The following is a 6000-nucleotide window of genomic DNA, read 5'->3' as shown; positions in this document are numbered from 1 at the left end:
TTTTAGCTGAAACTTTTCACCTTTCTCAGGAAAAAAACAAAACCAAAACCAAACCAACAAACCAAACCCAGCTCCATTTTACTTATGCGCAAGCAAGGTACATCATCTCTGACTTTTTTCCTAGTAAATTCTCAAGGAATACCAGCATTTCAACCATTGCTACATTGAGGTACTCTACCCTTCATAAACTCAAGATACTATTTAGCTACAGAAAACATGAAAATGCCATCATCAGTTTGTTCCTAATTTTTTCCAGTAGCTGACTTTTGAAGATCAAGGGAGCTTCACTAGAATTGAAAAAGGGTGTTAAGATCTTAAGGGGGGAGGATAAAAAAAGAGAAGAAAGGTAAGATCTGTAATTTAAACAATGGCTAGCATTTGCTTCTGCTTCTTCTGTGAGTTGCTGCACCCTGCAATGGTCACTCAAATTTACCACAATCCAAAATCCATTCAGTGGACTTACCTGCACTACTACTTTAGTCAACGATTGAAGTCATCAATTACAGTAAATTTTGATAAATTGATGCAGCACCTTTGTCTTGCAAATAAGTTTGGATGAAAAATGAAATCTTGGAGTAAGGAATTCGGTTCTAAAGGGTAACCAGAATGAAGTTTTGCACACAGTCATTTTCCCCATCCCTGCACTACAAATTTCTGGGTACTGGTCTCAGATCAAGCCTGAAAGTCCAGCAAGAGTCTGGTTTGTAACAAACTCCAGGCAGCTCTTTTTCAGTCTTCCAGAATCTTTCTAACCATCTCTAAAAACTGAACTCACAGAAGCCAGACTGCTTCTCCAAAGCCCATCTTATGGCCTTTCTTTAGCCTTTCTAGCAGCTGAGTGAGTTCCTGACTCCCGGCTCCACCCAGCCTAACAAAGCCACTCTCCAGGCAAAAATGGGGAGCTACTTCCTGGCAAGGAGCAGTCACCCCTTCATCGCCAAGATTTCACCCAAAAAATGTTTCTCAGCATCTGAAGGATGGCCGCCCTCTTCTACCATGCTGTAGCTATGTTCCTTTCAGGAGAAGCAGATACAGAGCAGGTAATAAACTGCAAGCCAACTGCACAGAGCAACCATCACACAGCTATGCAGATTCTTAAGTGATCAGGTAGGTAACATCTCTACAGATGTGCAAATTTGGAATGATTTGAGGTAAAGTTCATATGAGAAACACATTTATGTAGATTCCTTTTTGCCATCAAAACAGCATTTGCTCTCTGCTGCTTACGCATGTTTTTCCAATACACTCTGCCTCATTGAAGCACTACATGCTGGTTAAAATACACTTAAGGATCCCATTTCTTTGTCATTAATTACTTCAGACATCAAGTTCTGCAACTCAAAGCTCATCATCTCAAAACTCAATCACTGTACTGCACTTAGGTAAATATCCCCAAGATACATCATCAAGCACATTTTCCACGTCATCTGTAGAGGCTGAAAATGGTCCTTCTATTACAGTTCACTTAAAATGGAACAAAATTGAGAAAGAAAACTATCATCATCTTCCAAGTCCCTGCTGAGATGTAAAACCTCTGAGAAAAATCAAATTAGATCCTTCAGAAAAGGAAAACAAAACCAACAACCAAACCCAGCAAACAAAAAAAAAAAAACCAAAAAAAAAAAAAAAACCAAACTAAAAAACCCACCCTACCCACTAACACAGCTAGCACTAAAGCAAAGCTACCCAGAGTGCCAATCAGAAAGGCCTCTGCAGTCTGTACAAAAACATGCTTCTGCCCTCCAAGACAGTCCAATCAACAAGAGTAAGCAGGCATTCATGTCCTTATGGAGGCAGTTTTCATCCTGTGGTTGCATCTTGCATAACATCATATATTGGTAGATCTTGTCAAATTAAGAAAATATCTCTAATTCTCAGAGCTGCCATCAGATGTCTTTTAGTTAACACTAAACACTTTTGCTCACAGTAATCAACTCTGAAGTCTCTCTCCAACTATTAGGAGGAAAATCCTTATTTTACCCAAATTCTTTTCATGTAATCCAGAAAAAGAATGACAGTATGTAACTATTAAACTGCTTTGGATATGGCAAAGAGTTTAATATAACCACAACTGATGTTCTGGTGGGCCCTTCCCAAAACTACCAATAGCTCCTCACAAAAATCACTGCTAAATTGGGAAAGCAAAACCAGAAGATGTAAACTAGGGAAAAAGGTAATAAATACCTTCACATTTGAAAGCCCCAGGTGGCCTTCTGACATAAGTTCCTACTGCTCTGCTTTCTGCTGATTTATTAGTAATTAATATATACATATATAGAATAGAAAACCACTCATAGGCAAGATTCATAGGTGGATTATGGCTATTTACAATAAGGCAAATGATGTCTATAAGGATGTACATTTCTCTCTTCTGCTCTGCCAGAATAGTGCTGAGTGCCAGGTTTCAGGCCACAGCTTTAGGCAACCAGTGAGTGGTCTAGCTTAAAGAGAGCTACAAGGCTGTAAAAGAGGCTGGAATAAAAGAACAGAACTACTCCATTCCATAAGTGAAGTAGAACTGCCTCCCCCATGGGATTCATTTACTTGTGCAAAACCAAAGTTTTCTAGTTGTAAAAGCATCTGGCTCCTGACCTACCTAGGCTCATCAGAACTCTCTCAAAGGCATTTAAAGAACTTAAACCTTTCCACATAACTGTAGTGCAAAACCAAAACCCAAGTATTTTCTATCAAGGACAAGAAAAAAATCCATACACAAACCTCTTCCTGAAGGAAAGAAAAGGCAATAATTAAACTCCAGACAGATGCTATCCACCAGGCAGTCTACCATCCCCAACTACGACAGTGAGGTGCTCACAGAATACAACACACCATCCAATTGCCAGCACAGCTGAAAGGGCAAGCACAGGGCTCAATATGTTGGGAGTCTCAAAGGGATAGTGAATGAACAATTAACTTATTGAAAAAACAAATGGAAGAAATAACAAGTCTGGGTAATGTTGAATCTAACTACTGTTTCTAGGTATTTTCACTACAAATCACTTAATGCACAAAAGGAACACTAAATTCATAACACATCTGTCAGTAAGAAACAAGACAAATCCAAGGACATTAATTGATATAGACAATACTTATCTTCCTCTTTTAATCTAGACAACAGACTGACTGACCTGCCACAACAAAACCAAAACCTCTGATATTTCACCTGTTGTACCTTGAAAAATCCCTCCCCCAGCAAAAAATTAAATTTGATGCACACTAGTCCAGCAGGTAGCTTGGATTTTATGGCACAGTCCAAGAGTTTATGTCCTTCTACTGCTTCTATTTGCTCCCAAGGACCTCCCTTTGTGATGAATAGACTTCTTCACAGCAGTATTTTATTCTATTCATTTTTTTATTTCTATTCATTCAGATCCATGTTTTAATTATCACAGGAGCAAGAGCTCCAGTATTCTTGCTCCTTTGTCAGTAAAAAAATAAAGACAGTATCTATAATTGTTTTTTTTTTTTTCACTGCCTGGTTGATTAGATTCATAAACATACTGTATGGGGAGCCAAATTCTCCCAGGACTAGTCTAATTAACAAGCCATCAGCCATGCTGATTACAGACACTCTCAGAGAACTTTAAAATCAACAGCTCTCAAAGTAACTGCAAATCTCATGTGCTGTTTCAGGGAAGAGTTTTGCTTTTTCATTTTAATAGAATATTTCAATGTTCACAGAAGAGTAAAATACTTACAGAGAGATTTTTTTTAAATTGCTTTCTAAAAGCATGGTGGCCTATTACTTTACTCACATATTTACCACTGCACGTATCAACTAAAGAAAAAAAAATTATGCTATGAAATATTCTCAGTTTGGGGATGTAGATTGTGACTTTACATTTCAGAACAAAAGAAAGTGAGGCTATGTGATTAGGTGATTCTATGATTTTGTGACAATCATGTCAAATTGGTTGGAGAGCAACCTGCTGAGGGAGCTTGTTGCTCAGGTTATTAAAATGCTGAGGGTTGTTTAAAACAAAGGTTTATGGTAAAGGGCTAATTCAGAAAAAAAAAATCTGCTTTCTTGCAAGAAATAGTTCATGATCCAAAGTTCCTTTGGCCCTACCATTCAGACTGGTAAAAAGCACCTAGGCTAGAGGAGACCTCAGCAGTTTTTCAAGTCATGAAAAAAATTCCCAGAAGAGACATACAATTATGAAAAAATTCAAGTTTTGCCAATGAAAAATCCTGCTCTTCCACGAATGCTACTGCACCAGCATCCAAAACCATTGCATGCATGATCAGCCCAATGATTCAGGGACAGATTATTACTAATGGCAGTCCACAATCTCCTTTTTTTTTTTTTTTAACTGCATTGTATTCACAAAGAGAAAATCTTCCTTAAATAGGATACACCTTCCAAAAGCTTTCTATTTCACAACCACAACTTGAAATGCAAGGAGGGTGAATGCAGCACCAAATAACCAACACATCCAATGTGAACCCCCAAAAGACTCCATCAGTAACGATGGTATTTCACCACTGGACCCATACAGTATATATCTTTTGCTTCTCAGAGTTTCACTAATTAATAAATGAAGCAAGAACTTAGCTCTTTAGTCATCAGAAAACTATAAAAGTTTCAGGAAGTAGCCCAAAAACACAACCCTATCTTAAAGAAGAAAGGGAAATGATTATAGAAAAAAACTATTATTTTCTTCTATACAAAGAAACATGGTGTGTTATTCAGGACATAATTATTAGAAATAATAGTCTGAGGTTAGAGCAAAGAATAAATGGGATGCCAAAGAAAGCTTTTGTATGTTGATATTTATTAGGCTATAAAAAAAACTGCTAAAAAGTATGTAGCTGAAACAGCGAGGAATTTACAGTGTAACAAAGCAGATAAATATACAAGGTACTTTTATGCCATACTCATGAAAGTGCAAATTACAGCCTAAGAAGTTGATTTTATACCTTTGATATCTATTATTCATTCCATCATTTTTGCTGAAGTAAATATTTGAAAAGAAAATAACCAAAATATTTCCTTGTTCCAATAAACAATAAATCAGTATTTAACTCCTCAGTATTGAAAAAGTTATGAATAACACCTCTGCCCTGGGAAAATGCAGGAACACTTAACATACTCTAATGCATTCTACTCAGGCAGAATTTTAGCATTTGAAACAGTCCAATAACAGAATGTGATATCCTTTTGAAAATAAAACTATGTAATTATTGTAAAAGTAACTATAAAGATTTTAAATACAAAAAATAGAAGTTGCAGCTTTAGTTTTAGCTCTAGAAATTTTTCATTTGACTGTACAAGTTTCAGGTGCATCAAACAGACATTCCATAATAGCAGCAGCACATAACTATACCAGCAGCTAAACATAACTATAATAGGAGGAATCAGTCATTCATCATTCTATGACAAGTTTAACCTGTACAAGTTTCACCACATACCCTTACATCTTTAACAATTTTTCTCACTCCATAATTATTTGTAACGCCAGTCAGTATTTTATAATGCTTTAGCGTTTTATGATGCTTTTGTAAAAACAAGCCAGACTCGCAAGAAATGTCAGTGTTCCACACAGAACTTACTGTTGCTTTGTTGCATTCCTTATTCCTAGAATTCTCTTAATCTGCTGGGAATAATATACTTTAGAGCTGTGAGGTCAAAATTCAGCCATGCAACTGCATGGAATAAAAATGTAAATAAAGAAATATATTTAATATTACATAGACTGCTGACAGTCTGAAATCCTGAAATTTCCCCTCCTCCCTCTGTCCCACCCGGTTCTTCTCACTCTAACAAGGCTATTTCCATCTGTGGTTATGCCTACACTAGGATTATGTTATTATAATGACTTAATAGCTAAATCTCCTTGTTATCAAAACCACTGATAAAGTTAAGGAGCACACAAAAGTATTACTGTTTTCATTTATCATATAACAAAGACTCAAAGATCTTATACGTAAAATCAGCGTTTCCCTGTCTTATTTTAAGGTTACTTTTCCCCCATGGAAGACAGCAAAACAATTCTGCCA

The sequence above is a fragment of the Ammospiza caudacuta genome, chromosome 4 (assembly GCF_027887145.1).
Source record: "Ammospiza caudacuta isolate bAmmCau1 chromosome 4, bAmmCau1.pri, whole genome shotgun sequence".
Taxonomy (NCBI): Eukaryota; Metazoa; Chordata; class Aves; order Passeriformes; family Passerellidae; genus Ammospiza; species Ammospiza caudacuta.
Note: the sequence above shows the minus strand (reverse complement) of the source record.